The sequence below is a fragment of the Taudactylus pleione genome, unplaced genomic scaffold (genome assembly GCF_031769625.1).
Source record: "Taudactylus pleione unplaced genomic scaffold, aTauple2 ptg000454l, whole genome shotgun sequence".
NCBI lineage: Eukaryota > Metazoa > Chordata > Amphibia > Anura > Myobatrachidae > Taudactylus > Taudactylus pleione.
The window spans coordinates 3,226,578-3,247,188 of NW_028284856.1; the positions used below are offsets into that span (position 1 = coordinate 3,226,578).

At 36.9% G+C, this 20,611-nt stretch overlaps 13 non-coding genes across 13 annotated transcripts; all 13 read left to right on the top strand.

Annotated features, from left to right (window-relative positions):
* Positions 1-1,258: 1,258 nt before the first annotated feature.
* TRNAK-UUU (transfer RNA lysine (anticodon UUU)) lies at positions 1,259-1,331 on the top strand. Its single transcript has one exon. It is a non-coding gene; the product is annotated as a tRNA-Lys (tRNA).
* Positions 1,332-4,985: 3,654 nt separating this feature from the next.
* On the top strand, positions 4,986-5,058 carry TRNAK-UUU (transfer RNA lysine (anticodon UUU)). Its single transcript has one exon. It is a non-coding gene; the product is annotated as a tRNA-Lys (tRNA).
* Positions 5,059-6,016: 958 nt separating this feature from the next.
* On the top strand, positions 6,017-6,089 carry TRNAK-UUU (transfer RNA lysine (anticodon UUU)). The gene has a single exon. It is a non-coding gene; the product is annotated as a tRNA-Lys (tRNA).
* A 957-nt stretch (positions 6,090-7,046) lies between these two features.
* Positions 7,047-7,119, top strand: TRNAK-UUU (transfer RNA lysine (anticodon UUU)). Its single transcript has one exon. It is a non-coding gene; the product is annotated as a tRNA-Lys (tRNA).
* Positions 7,120-8,759: 1,640 nt separating this feature from the next.
* Positions 8,760-8,832, top strand: TRNAK-UUU (transfer RNA lysine (anticodon UUU)). The gene has a single exon. It is a non-coding gene; the product is annotated as a tRNA-Lys (tRNA).
* A 958-nt stretch (positions 8,833-9,790) lies between these two features.
* TRNAK-UUU (transfer RNA lysine (anticodon UUU)) lies at positions 9,791-9,863 on the top strand. The gene has a single exon. It is a non-coding gene; the product is annotated as a tRNA-Lys (tRNA).
* Positions 9,864-10,821: 958 nt separating this feature from the next.
* On the top strand, positions 10,822-10,894 carry TRNAK-UUU (transfer RNA lysine (anticodon UUU)). Its single transcript has one exon. It is a non-coding gene; the product is annotated as a tRNA-Lys (tRNA).
* A 2,323-nt stretch (positions 10,895-13,217) lies between these two features.
* Positions 13,218-13,290, top strand: TRNAK-UUU (transfer RNA lysine (anticodon UUU)). The gene has a single exon. It is a non-coding gene; the product is annotated as a tRNA-Lys (tRNA).
* Positions 13,291-14,930: 1,640 nt separating this feature from the next.
* On the top strand, positions 14,931-15,003 carry TRNAK-UUU (transfer RNA lysine (anticodon UUU)). The gene has a single exon. It is a non-coding gene; the product is annotated as a tRNA-Lys (tRNA).
* Positions 15,004-15,279: 276 nt separating this feature from the next.
* Positions 15,280-15,352, top strand: TRNAK-UUU (transfer RNA lysine (anticodon UUU)). The gene has a single exon. It is a non-coding gene; the product is annotated as a tRNA-Lys (tRNA).
* Positions 15,353-16,992: 1,640 nt separating this feature from the next.
* TRNAK-UUU (transfer RNA lysine (anticodon UUU)) lies at positions 16,993-17,065 on the top strand. The gene has a single exon. It is a non-coding gene; the product is annotated as a tRNA-Lys (tRNA).
* A 276-nt stretch (positions 17,066-17,341) lies between these two features.
* TRNAK-UUU (transfer RNA lysine (anticodon UUU)) lies at positions 17,342-17,414 on the top strand. The gene has a single exon. It is a non-coding gene; the product is annotated as a tRNA-Lys (tRNA).
* A 2,285-nt stretch (positions 17,415-19,699) lies between these two features.
* On the top strand, positions 19,700-19,772 carry TRNAK-UUU (transfer RNA lysine (anticodon UUU)). The gene has a single exon. It is a non-coding gene; the product is annotated as a tRNA-Lys (tRNA).
* The last annotated feature ends 839 nt before the right edge of the window (positions 19,773-20,611 follow it).

The window sequence follows — 20,611 nt, forward strand, 5'->3', positions numbered from 1 at the left end:
TGTGAAATGGAACATAGTGCAGAGTGGGAAAATCACAAACTGTTTAAGAATGTACACCTTCAACCAAGAGGCAAATTAAATGTATTTCATCAAGAGACACTAAATGTCAAGCTTTTCAGTTCATACTTTTAGTGATAGAGAGATTTTCCAACTTTAGTAATTGCACAGTAACTAGTAGTTGTCATCATTTGATATGACTTGTTTTTTGTATTACGAACTTTCTGCATTTTTGCGACCTATCACAGAAGAGCCTGGATAGCTCAGTCGGTAGAGCATCTGACTTTTAATCTGAGGGTCCAGGGTTCAAGGGTCTGTTCGGGCGAGTGTCTTTTAAGCAATGTGTCATTTTGTGAAATGGAACATAGTGCAGAGTTGGAAAATCACAAACTGTTTAAGAATGTACACCTTCAACCAAGAGGCAAATTAAATGTATTTCACCAATAGACACTAAATGTCAAGCTATTCATATCAAACTTTTAGTGATAGAGAGATTTTCCTACTTTAGTAATTGCACAGTAGTTGTCACCATTTGAATTTACTTGTTTTAGTATTACGAACTTTCTATAGGTTTGCAACAGACTCCAGAAGAGCCTGGAGTCGGTAAAACATCAGAACTTTAATCTGAGGGTCCAGGGTTCAAGTCCCTGTTCGGGCGAGTGTCTTTTAAGCAATGTGTCGTTTTTGTGAAATGGAACATAGTGCAGAGTGGGAAAATCACAAACTGTTTAAGAATGTACACCTTCAACCAAGAGGCAAATTAAATGTATTTCATCAAGAGACACTAAATGTCAAGCTTTTCAGTTCATACTTTTAGTGATAGAGAGATTTTCCTACTTTAGTAATTGCACAGTAACTTGTAGTTGTCATCATTTGAAATGACTTGTTTTTTGTATGACAAACTTTCTGCATTTTTGCGACCTAGCATTCCTGGATAGCTCAGTTGGTATAGCATCAGACTTTTAATCTGAGGGTCCAGGGTTCAAGTCCCTGTTCGGGCGAGTGTCTTTTAAGCAATGTGTCATTTTTGTGAAATGGAACATAGTGCAGAGTGGGAAAATCACAAACTGTTTAAGAATGTACACCTTCAACCAAGAGGCAAATTAAATGTATTTCATCAAGAGACACTAAATGTCAAGCTTTTCAGTTCATACTTTTAGTGATAGAGAGATTTTCCTAGTAACTTGTAGTCGTCATCATTTGAAATGACTTGTTTTTTGTATTACGAACTTTCAGCATTTTTGTGACCTATCACAGAAGAGCCTGGATAGCTCAGTCGGTAGAGCATCAGACTTTTAATCTGAGGATCCAGGGTTCAAGTCCCTGTTCGGGCGAGTGTCTTTTAAGCAATGTGTCATTTTGTGAAATGGAACATAGTGCAGAGTGGGAAAATCACAAACTGTTTAAGAATGTACACCTTCAACCAAGAGGCAAATTAAATGTATTTCATCAATAGACACTAAATGTCAAGCTATTCATATCATACTTTTAGTGATAGAGAGACTTTCCTACTTTAGTAATTGCACAGTAGTTGTCACCATTTGAATTTACTTGTTTTTGTATTACGAACTTTCTATAGGTTTGCGACAGACTCCAGAAGAGCCTGGAGTCGGTAAAACATCAGAACTTTAATCTGAGGGTCCAGGGTTCAAGTCCCTGTTCGGGCGAGTGTCTTTTAAGCAATGTGTCGTTTTTGTAAAATGGAACATAGTGCAGAGTGGGAAAATCACAAACTGTTTAAGAATGTACACCTTCAACCAAGAGGCAAATTAAATGTATTTCATCAAGAGACACTAAATGTCAAGCTTTTCAGTTCATACTTTTAGTGATAGAGAGATTTTCCTACTTTAGTAATTGCACAGTAACTTGTAGTTGTCATCATTTGAAATGACTTGTTTTTTGTATGACAAACTTTCTGCATTTTTGCGACCTAGCATTCCTGGATAGCTCAGTTGGTATAGCATCAGACTTTTAATCTGAGGGTCCAGGGTTCAAGTCCCTGTTCGGGCGAGTGTCTTTTAAGCAATGTGTCATTTTTGTGAAATGGAACATAGTGCAGAGTGGGAAAATCACAAACTGTTTAAGAATGTACACCTTCAACCAAGAGGCAAATTAAATGTATTTCATCAAGAGACACTAAATGTCAAGCTTTTCAGTTCATACTTTTAGTGATAGAGAGATTTTCCTAGTAACTTGTAGTTGTCATCATTTGAAATGACTTGTTTTTTGTATTACGAACTTTCAGCATTTTTGCGACCTATCACAGAAAATCCTGGATAGCTCAGTTGGTAGAGCATCAGACTTTTAATTTGAGGGTACAGGGTTCAAGTCCCTGTTCGGGCGAGTGTCTTTAAAGCAATGTATCATTTTGTGAAATGGAACATATTGCAGAGTGGGAAAATCACAAACTGTTTAAGAATGTACACCTTCAACCAAGAGGCAAATTAAATGTATTTCATCAAGAGACACTAAATGTCAAGCTATTTTGATCATACTTTTAGTGATAGAGAGATTTTCCTACTTTAGTAATTGCACAGTAGTTGTCACCATTTGAATTTACTGGGTTTTAGTATTATGAACTTTCTATAGGTTTGCGACAGACTCCAGAAGAGCCTGGAGTCGGTAAAACATCAGAACTTTAATCTGAGGGTCCATTGTTCAAGTCCCTGTTCGGGCGAGTGTCTTTTAAGCAATGTGTCGTTTTTGTGAAATGGAACATAGTGCAGAGTGGGAAAATCACAAACTGTTTAAGAATGTACACCTTCAACCAAGAGGCAAATTAAATGCATTTCATCAAGAGACACTAAATGTCAAGCTTTTCAGTTCATACTTTTAGTGATAGAGAGATTTTCCAACTTTAGTAATTGCACAGTAACTAGTAGTTGTCATCATTTGAAATGACTTGTTTTTTGTATTACGAACTTTCTGCATTTTAGCGACCTATCACAGAAAATCTTGGATAGCTCAGTTGGTAGAGCATCAGACTTTTAATCTGAGGGTACAGGGTTCAAGTCCCTGTTCGGGCGAGTGTCTTTTAAGCAATGTATCATTTTGTGAAATGGAACATATTGCAGAGTGGGAAAATCACAAACTGTTTAAGAATGTACACCTTCAACCAAGAGGCAAATAAAATGTATTTCATCAATAGACACTAAATGTCAAGCTATTCAGATCATACTTTTAGTGATAGAGAGATTTTCCTACTTTAGTAATTGCACAGTAGTTGTCACCATTTGAATTTACTTGGTTTTAGTATTATGAACTTTCTATAGGTTTGCGACAGACTCCAGAAGAGCCTGGAGTCGGTAAAACATCAGAACTTTAATCTGAGGGTCCAGGGTTCAAGTCCTTGTTCGGGCGAGTGTCTTTTAAGCAATGTGTCGTTTTTGTGAAATGGAACATAGTGCAGAGTGGGAAAATCACAAACTGTTTAAGAATGTACACCTTCAACCAAGAGGCAAATTAAATGTATTTCATCAATAGACACTAAATGTCAAGCTATTCAGATAATACTTTTAGTGATAGAGAGACTTTCCTACTTTAGTAATTGCACAGTAGTTGTCACCATTTGAATTTACTGGGTTTTAGTATTATGAACTTTCTATAGGTTTGCGACAGACTCCAGAAGAGCCTGGAGTCGGTAAAACATCAGAACTTTAATCTGAGGGTCCATTGTTCAAGTCCCTGTTCGGGCGAGTGTCTTTTAAGCAATGTGTCGTTTTTGTGAAATGGAACATAGTGCAGAGTGGGAAAATCACAAACTGTTTAAGAATGTACACCTTCAACCAAGAGGCAAATTAAATGCATTTCATCAAGAGACACTAAATGTCAAGCTTTTCAGTTCATACTTTTAGTGATAGAGAGATTTTCCAACTTTAGTAATTGCACAGTAACTAGTAGTTGTCATCATTTGAAATGACTTGTTTTTTGTATTACGAACTTTCTGCATTTTAGCGACCTATCACAGAAAATCTTGGATAGCTCAGTTGGTAGAGCATCAGACTTTTAATCTGAGGGTACAGGGTTCAAGTCCCTGTTCGGGCGAGTGTCTTTTAAGCAATGTATCATTTTGTGAAATGGAACATATTGCAGAGTGGGAAAATCACAAACTGTTTAAGAATGTACACCTTCAACCAAGAGGCAAATAAAATGTATTTCATCAATAGACACTAAATGTCAAGCTATTCAGATCATACTTTTAGTGATAGAGAGATTTTCCTACTTTAGTAATTGCACAGTAGTTGTCACCATTTGAATTTACTTGGTTTTAGTATTATGAACTTTCTATAGGTTTGCGACAGACTCCAGAAGAGCCTGGAGTCGGTAAAACATCAGAACTTTAATCTGAGGGTCCAGGGTTCAAGTCCTTGTTCGGGCGAGTGTCTTTTAAGCAATGTGTCGTTTTTGTGAAATGGAACATAGTGCAGAGTGGGAAAATCACAAACTGTTTAAGAATGTACACCTTCAACCAAGAGGCAAATTAAATGTATTTCATCAATAGACACTAAATGTCAAGCTATTCAGATAATACTTTTAGTGATAGAGAGACTTTCCTACTTTAGTAATTGCACAGTAGTTGTCACCATTTGAATTTACTTGTTTTAGTATTACGAACTTTCTATAGGTTTGCGACAGACTCCAGAAGAGCCTGGAGTCGGTAAAACATCAGAACTTTAATCTGAGGGTCCAGGGTTCAAGTCCCTGTTCGGGCGAGTGTCTTTTAAGCAATGTGTCGTTTTTGTGAAATGGAACATAGTGCAGAGTGGGAAAATCACAAACTGTTTAAGAATGTACACCTTCAACCAAGAGGCAAATTAAATGTATTTCATCAAGAGACACTAAATGTCAAGCTTTTCAGTTCATACTTTTAGTGATAGAGAGATTTTCCAACTTTAGTAATTGCACAGTAACTAGTAGTTGTCATCATTTGATATGACTTGTTTTTTGTATTACGAACTTTCTGCATTTTTGTGACCTATTACAGAAGAGCCTGGATAGCTCAGTCGGTAGAGCATCAGACTTTTAATCTGAGGATCCAGGGTTCAAGTCCCTGTTCGGGCGAGTGTCTTTTAAGCAATGTGTCATTTTGTGAAATGGAACATAGTGCAGAGTGGGAAAAATCACAAACTGTTTAAGAATGTACACCTTCAACCAAGAGGCAAATTAAATGTATTTCATCAAGAGACACTAAATGTCAAGCTTTTCAGTTCATACTTTTAGTGATAGAGAGATTTTCCAACTTTAGTAATTGCACAGTAACTAGTAGTTGTCATCATTTGATATGACTTGTTTTTTGTATTACGAACTTTCTGCATTTTTGCGACCTATTACAGAAGAGCCTGGATAGCTCAGTCGGTAGAGCATCAGACTTTTAATCTGAGGATCCAGGGTTCAAGTCCCTGTTCGTGCGAGTGTCTTTTAAGCAATGTGTCATTTTGTGAAATGGAACATAGTGCAGAGTGGGAAAATCACAAACTGTTTAAGAATGTACACCTTCAACCAAGAGGCAAATTAAATGTATTTCATCAATAGACACTAAATGTCAAGCTATTCATATCATACTTTTAGTGATAGAGAGACTTTCCTACTTTAGTAATTGCACAGTAGTTGTCACCATTTGAATTTACTTGTTTTAGTATTACGAACTTTCTATAGGTTTGCGACAGACTCCAGAAGAGCCTGGAGTCGGTAAAACATCAGAACTTTAATCTGAGGGTCCAGGGTTCAAGTCCCTGTTCGGGCGAGTGTCTTTTAAGCAATGTGTCGTTTTTGTGAAATGGAACATAGTGCAGAGTGGGAAAATCACAAACTGTTTAAGAATGTACACCTTCAACCAAGAGGCAAATTAAATGTATTTCATCAAGAGACACTAAATGTCAAGCTTTTCAGTTCATACTTTTAGTGATAGAGAGATTTTCCAACTTTAGTAATTGCACAGTAACTAGTAGTTGTCATCATTTGATATGACTTGTTTTTTGTATTACGAACTTTCTGCATTTTTGCGACCTATTACAGAAGAGCCTGGATAGCTCAGTCGGTAGAGCATCAGACTTTTAATCTGAGGGTCCAGGGTTCAAGTCCCTGTTCGGGCGAGTGTCTTTTAAGCAATGTGTCATTTTGTGAAATGGAACATAGTGCAGAGTGGGAAAATCACAAACTGTTTAAGAATGTACACCTTCAACCAAGAGGCAAATTAAATGTATTTCATCAATAGACACTAAATGTCAAGCTATTCATATCATACTTTTAGTGATAGAGAGACTTTCCTACTTTAGTAATTGCACAGTAGTTGTCACCATTTGAATTTACTTGTTTTAGTATTACGAACTTTCTATAGGTTTGCAACAGACTCCAGAAGTGCCTGGAGTCGGTAAAACATCATAACTTTAATCTGAGGGTCCAGGGTTCAAATCCCTGTTTGGGCGAGGGTCTTTTAAGCAATGTGTCGTTTTTGTGAAATGGAACATAGTGCAGAGTGCGAAAATCACAAACTGTTTAAGAATGTACACCTTCAACCAAGAGGCAAATTAAATGTATTTCATCAAGAGACACTAAATGTCAAGCTTTTCAGTTCATACTTTTAGTGATAGAGAGATTTTCCAACTTTGGTAATTGCACAGTAACTGGTAGTTGTCATCATTTGATATGACTTGTTTTTTGTATTACGAACTTTCTGCATTTTTGCGACCTATTACAGAAGAGCCTGGATAGCTCAGTCGGTAGAGCATCAGACTTTTAATCTGAGGATCCAGGGTTCAAGTCCCTGTTCGTGCGAGTGTCTTTTAAGCAATGTGTCATTTTGTGAAATGGAACATAGTGCAGAGTGGGAAAATCACAAACTGTTTAAGAATGTACACCTTCAACCAAGAGGCAAATTAAATGTATTTCATCAATAGACACTAAATGTCAAGCTTTTCAGTTCATACTTTTAGTGATAGAGAGATTTTCCAACTTTAGTAATTGCACAGTAACTAGTAGTTGTCATCATTTGATATGACTTGTTTTTTGTATTACGAACTTTCTGCATTTTTGCGACTTATTACAGAAGAGCCTGGATAGCTCAGTCGGTAGAGCATCAGACTTTTAATCTGAGGGTCCAGGGTTCAAGTCCCTGTTCGGGCGAGTGTCTTTTAAGCAATGTGTCATTTTGTGAAATGGAACATAGTGCAGAGTGGGAAAAATCACAAACTGTTTAAGAATGTACACCTTCAACCAAGAGGCAAATTAAATGTATTTCATCAAGAGACACTAAATGTCAAGCTTTTCAGTTCATACTTTTAGTGATAGAGAGATTTTCCAACTTTAGTAATTGCACAGTAACTAGTAGTTGTCATCATTTGATATGACTTGTTTTTTGTATTACGAACTTTCTGCATTTTTGCGACCTATTACAGAAGAGCCTGGATAGCTCAGTCGGTAGAGCATCAGACTTTTAATCTGAGGATCCAGGGTTCAAGTCCCTGTTCGTGCGAGTGTCTTTTAAGCAATGTGTCATTTTGTGAAATGGAACATAGTGCAGAGTGGGAAAATCACAAACTGTTTAAGAATGTACACCTTCAACCAAGAGGCAAATTAAATGTATTTCATCAATAGACACTAAATGTCAAGCTATTCATATCATACTTTTAGTGATAGAGAGACTTTCCTACTTTAGTAATTGCACAGTAGTTGTCACCATTTGAATTTACTTGTTTTAGTATTACGAACTTTCTATAGGTTTGCGACAGACTCCAGAAGAGCCTGGAGTCGGTAAAACATCAGAACTTTAATCTGAGGGTCCAGGGTTCAAGTCCCTGTTCGGGCGAGTGTCTTTTAAGCAATGTGTCGTTTTTGTGAAATGGAACATAGTGCAGAGTGGGAAAATCACAAACTGTTTAAGAATGTACACCTTCAACCAAGAGGCAAATTAAATGTATTTCATCAAGAGACACTAAATGTCAAGCTTTTCAGTTCATACTTTTAGTGATAGAGAGATTTTCCAACTTTAGTAATTGCACAGTAACTAGTAGTTGTCATCATTTGATATGACTTGTTTTTTGTATTACGAACTTTCTGCATTTTTGCGACCTATTACAGAAGAGCCTGGCTAGCTCAGTCGGTAGAGCATCAGACTTTTAATCTGAGGATCCAGGGTTCAAGTCCCTGTTCGTGCGAGTGTCTTTTAAGCAATGTGTCATTTTGTGAAATGGAACATAGTGCAGAGTGGGAAAATCACAAACTGTTTAAGAATGTACACCTTCAACCAAGAGGCAAATTAAATGTATTTCATCAATAGACACTAAATGTCAAGCTATTCATATCATACTTTTAGTGATAGAGAGACTTTCCTACTTTAGTAATTGCACAGTAGTTGTCACCATTTGAATTTACTTGTTTTAGTATTACGAACTTTCTATAGGTTTGCGACAGACTCCAGAAGAGCCTGGAGTCGGTAAAACATCAGAACTTTAATCTGAGGGTCCAGGGTTCAAGTCCCTGTTCGGGCGAGTGTCTTTTAAGCAATGTGTCGTTTTTGTGAAATGGAACATAGTGCAGAGTGGGAAAATCACAAACTGTTTAAGAATGTACACCTTCAACCAAGAGGCAAATTAAATGTATTTCATCAAGAGACACTAAATGTCAAGCTTTTCAGTTCATACTTTTAGTGATAGAGAGATTTTCCAACTTTAGTAATTGCACAGTAACTAGTAGTTGTCATCATTTGATATGACTTGTTTTTTGTATTACGAACTTTCTGCATTTTTGCGACTTATTACAGAAGAGCCTGGATAGCTCAGTCGGTAGAGCATCAGACTTTTAATCTGAGGGTCCAGGGTTCAAGTCCCTGTTCGGGCGAGTGTCTTTTAAGCAATGTGTCATTTTGTGAAATGGAACATAGTGCAGAGTGGGAAAAATCACAAACTGTTTAAGAATGTACACCTTCAACCAAGAGGCAAATTAAATGTATTTCATCAAGAGACACTAAATGTCAAGCTTTTCAGTTCATACTTTTAGTGATAGAGAGATTTTCCAACTTTAGTAATTGCACAGTAACTAGTAGTTGTCATCATTTGATATGACTTGTTTTTTGTATTACGAACTTTCTGCATTTTTGCGACCTATTACAGAAGAGCCTGGATAGCTCAGTCGGTAGAGCATCAGACTTTTAATCTGAGGATCCAGGGTTCAAGTCCCTGTTCGTGCGAGTGTCTTTTAAGCAATGTGTCATTTTGTGAAATGGAACATAGTGCAGAGTGGGAAAATCACAAACTGTTTAAGAATGTACACCTTCAACCAAGAGGCAAATTAAATGTATTTCATCAATAGACACTAAATGTCAAGCTATTCATATCATACTTTTAGTGATAGAGAGACTTTCCTACTTTAGTAATTGCACAGTAGTTGTCACCATTTGAATTTACTTGTTTTAGTATTACGAACTTTCTATAGGTTTGCGACAGACTCCAGAAGAGCCTGGAGTCGGTAAAACATCAGAACTTTAATCTGAGGGTCCAGGGTTCAAGTCCCTGTTCGGGCGAGTGTCTTTTAAGCAATGTGTCGTTTTTGTGAAATGGAACATAGTGCAGAGTGGGAAAATCACAAACTGTTTAAGAATGTACACCTTCAACCAAGAGGCAAATTAAATGTATTTCATCAAGAGACACTAAATGTCAAGCTTTTCAGTTCATACTTTTAGTGATAGAGAGATTTTCCAACTTTAGTAATTGCACAGTAACTAGTAGTTGTCATCATTTGATATGACTTGTTTTTTGTATTACGAACTTTCTGCATTTTTGCGACCTATTACAGAAGAGCCTGGATAGCTCAGTCGGTAGAGCATCAGACTTTTAATCTGAGGATCCAGGGTTCAAGTCCCTGTTCGGGCGAGTGTCTTTTAAGCAATGTGTCATTTTGTGAAATGGAACATAGTGCAGAGTGGGAAAAATCACAAACTGTTTAAGAATGTACACCTTCAACCAAGAGGCAAATTAAATGTATTTCATCAAGAGACACTAAATGTCAAGCTTTTCAGTTCATACTTTTAGTGATAGAGAGATTTTCCAACTTTAGTAATTGCACAGTAACTAGTAGTTGTCATCATTTGATATGACTTGTTTTTTGTATTACGAACTTTCTGCATTTTTGCGACCTATTACAGAAGAGCCTGGATAGCTCAGTCGGTAGAGCATCAGACTTTTAATCTGAGGATCCAGGGTTCAAGTCCCTGTTCGTGCGAGTGTCTTTTAAGCAATGTGTCATTTTGTGAAATGGAACATAGTGCAGAGTGGGAAAATCACAAACTGTTTAAGAATGTACACCTTCAACCAAGAGGCAAATTAAATGTATTTCATCAATAGACACTAAATGTCAAGCTATTCATATCATACTTTTAGTGATAGAGAGACTTTCCTACTTTAGTAATTGCACAGTAGTTGTCACCATTTGAATTTACTTGTTTTAGTATTACGAACTTTCTATAGGTTTGCGACAGACTCCAGAAGAGCCTGGAGTCGGTAAAACATCAGAACTTTAATCTGAGGGTCCAGGGTTCAAGTCCCTGTTCGGGCGAGTGTCTTTTAAGCAATGTGTCGTTTTTGTGAAATGGAACATAGTGCAGAGTGGGAAAATCACAAACTGTTTAAGAATGTACACCTTCAACCAAGAGGCAAATTAAATGTATTTCATCAAGAGACACTAAATGTCAAGCTTTTCAGTTCATACTTTTAGTGATAGAGAGATTTTCCAACTTTAGTAATTGCACAGTAACTAGTAGTTGTCATCATTTGATATGACTTGTTTTTTGTATTACGAACTTTCTGCATTTTTGCGACCTATTACAGAAGAGCCTGGATAGCTCAGTCGGTAGAGCATCAGACTTTTAATCTGAGGATCCAGGGTTCAAGTCCCTGTTCGGGCGAGTGTCTTTTAAGCAATGTGTCATTTTGTGAAATGGAACATAGTGCAGAGTGGGAAAAATCACAAACTGTTTAAGAATGTACACCTTCAACCAAGAGGCAAATTAAATGTATTTCATCAAGAGACACTAAATGTCAAGCTTTTCAGTTCATACTTTTAGTGATAGAGAGATTTTCCAACTTTAGTAATTGCACAGTAACTAGTAGTTGTCATCATTTGATATGACTTGTTTTTTGTATTACGAACTTTCTGCATTTTTGCGACCTATTACAGAAGAGCCTGGATAGCTCAGTCGGTAGAGCATCAGACTTTTAATCTGAGGATCCAGGGTTCAAGTCCCTGTTCGTGCGAGTGTCTTTTAAGCAATGTGTCATTTTGTGAAATGGAACATAGTGCAGAGTGGGAAAATCACAAACTGTTTAAGAATGTACACCTTCAACCAAGAGGCAAATTAAATGTATTTCATCAATAGACACTAAATGTCAAGCTATTCATATCATACTTTTAGTGATAGAGAGACTTTCCTACTTTAGTAATTGCACAGTAGTTGTCACCATTTGAATTTACTTGTTTTAGTATTACGAACTTTCTATAGGTTTGCGACAGACTCCAGAAGAGCCTGGAGTCGGTAAAACATCAGAACTTTAATCTGAGGGTCCAGGGTTCAAGTCCCTGTTCGGGCGAGTGTCTTTTAAGCAATGTGTCGTTTTTGTGAAATGGAACATAGTGCAGAGTGGGAAAATCACAAACTGTTTAAGAATGTACACCTTCAACCAAGAGGCAAATTAAATGTATTTCATCAAGAGACACTAAATGTCAAGCTTTTCAGTTCATACTTTTAGTGATAGAGAGATTTTCCAACTTTAGTAATTGCACAGTAACTAGTAGTTGTCATCATTTGATATGACTTGTTTTTTGTATTACGAACTTTCTGCATTTTTGCGACCTATTACAGAAGAGCCTGGATAGCTCAGTCGGTAGAGCATCAGACTTTTAATCTGAGGATCCAGGGTTCAAGTCCCTGTTCGTGCGAGTGTCTTTTAAGCAATGTGTCATTTTGTGAAATGGAACATAGTGCAGAGTGGGAAAATCACAAACTGTTTAAGAATGTACACCTTCAACCAAGAGGCAAATTAAATGTATTTCATCAATAGACACTAAATGTCAAGCTATTCATATCATACTTTTAGTGATAGAGAGACTTTCCTACTTTAGTAATTGCACAGTAGTTGTCACCATTTGAATTTACTTGTTTTAGTATTACGAACTTTCTATAGGTTTGCGACAGACTCCAGAAGAGCCTGGAGTCGGTAAAACATCAGAACTTTAATCTGAGGGTCCAGGGTTCAATTCCCTGTTCGGGCGAGTGTCTTTTAAGCAATGTGTCGTTTTTGTGAAATGGAACATAGTGCAGAGTGGGAAAATCACAAACTGTTTAAGAATGTACACCTTCAACCAAGAGGCAAATTAAATGTATTTCATCAAGAGACACTAAATGTCAAGCTTTTCAGTTCATACTTTTAGTGATAGAGAGATTTTCCAACTTTAGTAATTGCACAGTAACTAGTAGTTGTCATCATTTGATATGACTTGTTTTTTGTATTACGAACTTTCTGCATTTTTGCGACCTATTACAGAAGAGCCTGGATAGCTCAGTCGGTAGAGCATCAGACTTTTAATCTGAGGATCCAGGGTTCAAGTCCCTGTTCGTGCGAGTGTCTTTTAAGCAATGTGTCGTTTTTGTGAAATGGAACATAGTGCAGAGTGGGAAAATCACAAACTGTTTAAGAATGTACACCTTCAACCAAGAGGCAAATTAAATGTATTTCATCAATATACACTAAATGTCAAGCTATTCATATCATACTTTTAGTGATAGAGAGACTTTCCTACTTTAGTAATTGCACAGTAGTTGTCACCATTTGAATTTACTTGTTTTAGTATTACGAACTTTCTATAGGTTTGCGACAGACTCCAGAAGAGCCTGGAGTCGGTAAAACATCAGAACTTTAATCTGAGGGTCCAGGGTTCAAGTCCCTGTTCGGGCGAGTGTCTTTTAAGCAATGTGTCGTTTTTGTGAAATGGAACATAGTGCAGAGTGGGAAAATCACAAACTGTTTAAGAATGTACACCTTCAACCAAGAGGCAAATTAAATGTATTTCATCAAGAGACACTAAATGTCAAGCTTTTCAGTTCATACTTTTAGTGATAGAGAGATTTTCCAACTTTAGTAATTGCACAGTAACTAGTAGTTGTCATCATTTGATATGACTTGTTTTTTGTATTACGAACTTTCTGCATTTTTGCGACCTATTACAGAAGAGCCTGGATAGCTCAGTCGGTAGAGCATCAGACTTTTAATCTGAGGATCCAGGGTTCAAGTCCCTGTTCGGGCGAGTGTCTTTTAAGCAATGTGTCATTTTGTGAAATGGAACATAGTGCAGAGTGGGAAAAATCACAAACTGTTTAAGAATGTACACCTTCAACCAAGAGGCAAATTAAATGTATTTCATCAAGAGACACTAAATGTCAAGCTTTTCAGTTCATACTTTTAGTGATAGAGAGATTTTCCAACTTTAGTAATTGCACAGTAACTAGTAGTTGTCATCATTTGATATGACTTGTTTTTTGTATTACGAACTTTCTGCATTTTTGCGACCTATTACAGAAGAGCCTGGATAGCTCAGTCGGTAGAGCATCAGACTTTTAATCTGAGGATCCAGGGTTCAAGTCCCTGTTCGTGCGAGTGTCTTTTAAGCAATGTGTCATTTTGTGAAATGGAACATAGTGCAGAGTGGGAAAATCACAAACTGTTTAAGAATGTACACCTTCAACCAAGAGGCAAATTAAATGTATTTCATCAATAGACACTAAATGTCAAGCTATTCATATCATACTTTTAGTGATAGAGAGACTTTCCTACTTTAGTAATTGCACAGTAGTTGTCACCATTTGAATTTACTTGTTTTAGTATTACGAACTTTCTATAGGTTTGCGACAGACTCCAGAAGAGCCTGGAGTCGGTAAAACATCAGAACTTTAATCTGAGGGTCCAGGGTTCAAGTCCCTGTTCGGGCGAGTGTCTTTTAAGCAATGTGTCGTTTTTGTGAAATGGAACATAGTGCAGAGTGGGAAAATCACAAACTGTTTAAGAATGTACACCTTCAACCAAGAGGCAAATTAAATGTATTTCATCAAGAGACACTAAATGTCAAGCTTTTCAGTTCATACTTTTAGTGATAGAGAGATTTTCCAACTTTAGTAATTGCACAGTAACTAGTAGTTGTCATCATTTGATATGACTTGTTTTTTGTATTACGAACTTTCTGCATTTTTGCGACCTATTACAGAAGAGCCTGGATAGCTCAGTCGGTAGAGCATCAGACTTTTAATCTGAGGATCCAGGGTTCAAGTCCCTGTTCGTGCGAGTGTCTTTTAAGCAATGTGTCATTTTGTGAAATGGAACATAGTGCAGAGTGGGAAAATCACAAACTGTTTAAGAATGTACACCTTCAACCAAGAGGCAAATTAAATGTATTTCATCAATAGACACTAAATGTCAAGCTATTCATATCATACTTTTAGTGATAGAGAGACTTTCCTACTTTAGTAATTGCACAGTAGTTGTCACCATTTGAATTTACTTGTTTTAGTATTACGAACTTTCTATAGGTTTGCGACAGACTCCAGAAGAGCCTGGAGTCGGTAAAACATCAGAACTTTAATCTGAGGGTCCAGGGTTCAAGTCCCTGTTCGGGCGAGTGTCTTTTAAGCAATGTGTCGTTTTTGTGAAATGGAACATAGTGCAGAGTGGGAAAATCACAAACTGTTTAAGAATGTACACCTTCAACCAAGAGACAAATTAAATGTATTTCATCAAGAGACACTAAATGTCAAGCTTTTCAGTTCATACTTTTAGTGATAGAGAGATTTTCCAACTTTAGTAATTGCACAGTAACTAGTAGTTGTCATCATTTGATATGACTTGTTTTTTGTATTACGAACTTTCTGCATTTTTGCGACCTATTACAGAAGAGCCTGGATAGCTCAGTCGGTAGAGCATCAGACTTTTAATCTGAGGATCCAGGGTTCAAGTCCCTGTTCGGGCGAGTGTCTTTTAAGCAATGTGTCATTTTGTGAAATGGAACATAGTGCAGAGTGGGAAAAATCACAAACTGTTTAAGAATGTACACCTTCAACCAAGAGGCAAATTAAATGTATTTCATCAAGAGACACTAAATGTCAAGCTTTTCAGTTCATACTTTTAGTGATAGAGAGATTTTCCAACTTTAGTAATTGCACAGTAACTAGTAGTTGTCATCATTTGATATGACTTGTTTTTTGTATTACGAACTTTCTGCATTTTTGCGACCTATTACAGAAGAGCCTGGATAGCTCAGTCGGTAGAGCATCAGACTTTTAATCTGAGGATCCAGGGTTCAAGTCCCTGTTCGGGCGAGTGTCTTTTAAGCAATGTGTCATTTTGTGAAATGGAACATAGTGCAGAGTGGGAAAAATCACAAACTGTTTAAGAATGTACACCTTCAACCAAGAGGCAAATTAAATGTATTTCATCAAGAGACACTAAATGTCAAGCTTTTCAGTTCATACTTTTAGTGATAGAGAGATTTTCCAACTTTAGTAATTGCACAGTAACTAGTAGTTGTCATCATTTGATATGACTTGTTTTTTGTATTACGAACTTTCTGCATTTTTGCGACCTATTACAGAAGAGCCTGGATAGCTCAGTCGGTAGAGCATCAGACTTTTAATCTGAGGATCCAGGGTTCAAGTCCCTGTTCGTGCGAGTGTCTTTTAAGCAATGTGTCATTTTGTGAAATGGAACATAGTGCAGAGTGGGAAAATCACAAACTGTTTAAGAATGTACACCTTCAACCAAGAGGCAAATTAAATGTATTTCATCAATAGACACTAAATGTCAAGCTATTCATATCATACTTTTAGTGATAGAGAGACTTTCCTACTTTAGTAATTGCACAGTAGTTGTCACCATTTGAATTTACTTGTTTTAGTATTACGAACTTTCTATAGGTTTGCGACAGACTCCAGAAGAGCCTGGAGTCGGTAAAACATCAGAACTTTAATCTGAGGGTCCAGGGTTCAAGTCCCTGTTCGGGCGAGTGTCTTTTAAGCAATGTGTCGTTTTTGTGAAATGGAACATAGTGCAGAGTGGGAAAATCACAAACTGTTTAAGAATGTACACCTTCAACCAAGAGGCAAATTAAATGTATTTCATCAAGAGACACTAAATGTCAAGCTTTTCAGTTCATACTTTTAGTGATAGAGAGATTTTCCAACTTTAGTAATTGCACAGTAACTAGTAGTTGTCATCATTTGATATGACTTGTTTTTTGTATTACGAACTTTCTGCATTTTTGCGACCTATTACAGAAGAGCCTGGATAGCTCAGTCGGTAGAGCATCAGACTTTTAATCTGAGGATCCAGGGTTCAAGTCCCTGTTCGTGCGAGTGTCTTTTAAGCAATGTGTCATTTTGTGAAATGGAACATAGTGCAGAGTGGGAAAATCACAAACTGTTTAAGAATGTACACCTTCAACCAAGAGGCAAATTAAATGTATTTCATCAATAGACACTAAATGTCAAGCTATTCATATCATACTTTTAGTGATAGAGAGACTTTCCTACTTTAGTAATTGCACAGTAGTTGTCACCATTTGAATTTACTTGTTTTAGTATTACGAACTTTCTATAGGTTTGCGACAGACTCCAGAAGAGCCTGGAGTCGGTAAAACATCAGAACTTTAATCTGAGGGTCCAGGGTTCAAGTCCCTGTTCGGGCGAGTGTCTTTTAAGCAATGTGTCGTTTTTGTGAAATGGAACATAGTGCAGAGTGGGAAAATCACAAACTGTTTAAGAATGTACACCTTCAACCAAGAGACAAATTAAATGTATTTCATCAAGAGACACTAAATGTCAAGCTTTTCAGTTCATACTTTTAGTGATAGAGAGATTTTCCAACTTTAGTAATTGCACAGTAACTAGTAGTTGTCATCATTTGATATGACTTGTTTTTTGTATTACGAACTTTCTGCATTTTTGCGACCTATTACAGAAGAGCCTGGATAGCTCAGTCGGTAGAGCATCAGACTTTTAATCTGAGGATCCAGGGTTCAAGTCCCTGTTCGGGCGAGTGTCTTTTAAGCAATGTGTCATTTTGTGAAATGGAACATAGTGCAGAGTGGGAAAAATCACAAACTGTTTAAGAATGTACACCTTCAACCAAGAGGCAAATTAAATGTATTTCATCAAGAGACACTAAATGTCAAGCTTTTCAGTTCATACTTTTAGTGATAGAGAGATTTTCCAACTTTAGTAATTGCACAGTAACTAGTAGTTGTCATCATTTGATATGACTTGTTTTTTGTATTACGAACTTTCTGCATTTTTGCGACCTATTACAGAAGAGCCTGGATAGCTCAGTCGGTAGAGCATCAGACTTTTAATCTGAGGATCCAGGGTTCAAGTCCCTGTTCGGGCGAGTGTCTTTTAAGCAATGTGTCATTTTGTGAAATGGAACATAGTGCAGAGTGGGAAAATCACAAACTGTTTAAGAATGTACACCTTCAACCAAGAGGCAAAATAAATGTATTTCATCAATAGACACTAAATGTCAAGCTATTCATATCATACTTTTAGTGATAGAGAGACTTTCCTACTTTAGTAATTGCACAGTAGTTGTCACCATTTGAATTTACTTGTTTTAGTATTACGAACTTTCTATAGGTTTGCGACAGACTCCAGAAGTGCCTGGAGTCGGTAAAACATCATAACTTTAATCTGAGGGTCCAGGGTTCAAGTCCCTGTTCGGGCGAGTGTCTTTTAAGCAATGTGTCGTTTTGTGAAATGGAACATAGTGCAGAGTGGAAAAATCACAAACTGTTTAAGAATGTACACCTTCAACCAAGAGGCAAATTAAATGTATTTCATCAAGAGACACTAAATGTCAAGCTTTTCAGTTCATACTTTTAGTGATAGAGAGATTTTCCTACTTTAGTAATTGCACAGTAACTTGTAGTTGTCATCATTTGAAATGACTTGTTTTTTGTATTACGAACTTTCTGCATTTTCGCGACCTAGCATTCCTGGATAGCTCAATTGGTAGAGCATCAGACTTTTAATCTGAGGGTCCAGGGTTCAAGTCCCTGTTCGGGCGAGTGTCTTTTAAGCAATGTGTCATTTTTGTGAAATGGAACATAGTGCAGAGTGGGAAAATCACAAACTGTTTAAGAATGTACACCTTCAACCAAGAGGCAAATTAAATGTATTTCATCAAGAGACACTAAATGTCAAGCTTTTCAGTTCATACTTTTAGTGATAGAGAGATTTTCCTAGTAACTTGTAGTTGTCATCATTTGAAATGACTTGTTTTTTGTATTACGAACTTTCTGCATTTTTGTGACCTATCACAGAAAATTTTGGATAGCTCAGTTGGTAGAGCATCAGACTTTTAATCTGAGGGTACAGGGTTCAAGTCCCTGTTCGGGCGAGTGTCTTTTAAGCAATGTATCATTTTGTGAAATGGAACATATTGCAGAGTGGGAAAATCACAAACTGTTTAAGAATGTACACCTTCAACCAAGAGGCAAATTAAATGTATTTCATCAATAGACACTAAATGTCAAGCTATTCATATCATACTTTTAGTGATAGAGAGACTTTCCTACTTTAGTAATTGCACAGTAGTTGTCACCATTTGAATTTACTTGTTTTTGTATTACGAACTTTCTATAGGTTTGCGACAGACTCCAGAAGAGCCTGGAGTCGGTAAAACATCAGAACTTTAATCTGAGGGTCCAGGGTTCAAGTCCCTGTTCGGGCGAGTGTCTTTTAAGCAATGTGTCGTTTTTGTGAAATGGAACATAGTGCAGAGTGGGAAAATCACAAACTGTTTAAGAATGTACACCTTCAACCAAGAGGCAAATTAAATGTATTTCATCAATAGACACTAAATGTCAAGCTATTCATATCATACTTTTAGTGATAGAGAGACTTTCTTACTTTAGTAATTGCACAGTAGTTGTCACCATTTAAATTTACTTGTTTTAGTATTACGAACTTTCTATAGGTTTGCGACAGACTCCAGAAGAGCCTGGAGTCGGTAAAACATCAGAACTTTAATCTGAGGGTCAAGGGTTCAAGTTCCTGTTCGGGCGAGTGTCTTTTAAGCAATGTGTCGTTTTTGTGAAATGGAACATAGTGCAGAGTGGGAAAATCACAAACTGTTTAAGAATGTACACCTTCAACCAAGAGGCAAATTAAATGTATTTCATCAAGAGACACTAAATGTCAAGCTATTCTGATCATACTTTTAGTGATAGAGAGATTTTCCTACTTTAGTAATTGCACAGTAGTTGTCACCATTTGAATTTACTTGTTTTAGTATTACGAACTTTCTATAGGTTTGCGACAGACTCCAGAAGAGCCTGGAGTCGGTAAAACATCAGAACTTTAATCTGAGGGTCAAGGGTTCAAGTTCCTATTCGGGCAAGTGTCTTTTAAGCAATGTGTCGTTTTTGTGAAATGGAACATAGTGCAGAGTGGGAAAATCACAAACTGTTTAAGAATGTACACCTTCAACCAAGAGGAAAATTAAATGTATTTCATCAAGAGACACTAAATGTCAAGCTTTTCAGTTCATACTTTTAGTGATAGAGAGATTTTCCAACTTTAGTAATTGCACAGTAACTAGTAGTTGTCATCATTTGATATGACTTGTTTTTTGTATTACGAACTTTCTGCATTTTTGTGACCTATCACAGAAGAGCCTGGATAGCTCAGTCGGTAGAGCATCAGACTTTTAATCTGAGGGTCCAGGGTTCAAGTCCCTGTTCGGGCGAGTGTCTTTTAAGCAATGTGTCATTTTGTGAAATGGAACATAGTGCAGAGTGGGAAAATCACAAACTGTTTAAGAATGTACACCTTCAACCAAGAGGCAAAATAAATGTATTTCATCAATAGACACTAAATGTCAAGCTATTCATATCATACTTTTAGTGATAGAGAGACTTTCCTACTTTAGTAATTGCACAGTAGTTGTCACCATTTGAATTTACTTGTTTTAGTATTACGAACTTTCTATAGGTTTGCGACAGACTCCAGAAGAGCCTGGAGTCGGTAAAACATCAGAACTTTAATCTGAGGGTCCAGGGTTCAAGTCCCTGTTCGGGCGAGTGTCTTTTAAGCAATGTGTCGTTTTTGTGAAATGGAACATAGTGCAGAGTGGGAAAATCACAAACTGTTTAAGAATGTACACCTTCAACCAAGAGGCAAATTAAATGTATTTCATCAAGAGACACTAAATGTCAAGCTTTTCAGTTCATATTTTTCTTAGATATAGAGATTTTCCTACTTTAGTAATTGCACAGTAACTTGTAGTTGTCATCATTTGAAATGACTTGTTTTTTGTATTACGAACTTTCTGCATTTTTGCGACCAAGCATTCCTGGATAGCTCAGTTGGTAGAGCATCAGACTTTTAATCTGAGGGTCCAGGGTTCAAGTCCCTGTTCGTGCGAGTGTCTTTTAAGCAATGTGTCATTTTTGTGAAATGGAACATAGTGCAGAGTGGGAAAATCACAAACTGTTTAAGAATGTACACCTTCAACCAAGAGGCAAATTAAATGTATTTCATCAAGAGACACTAAATGTCAAGCTTTTCAGTTCATACTTTTAGTGA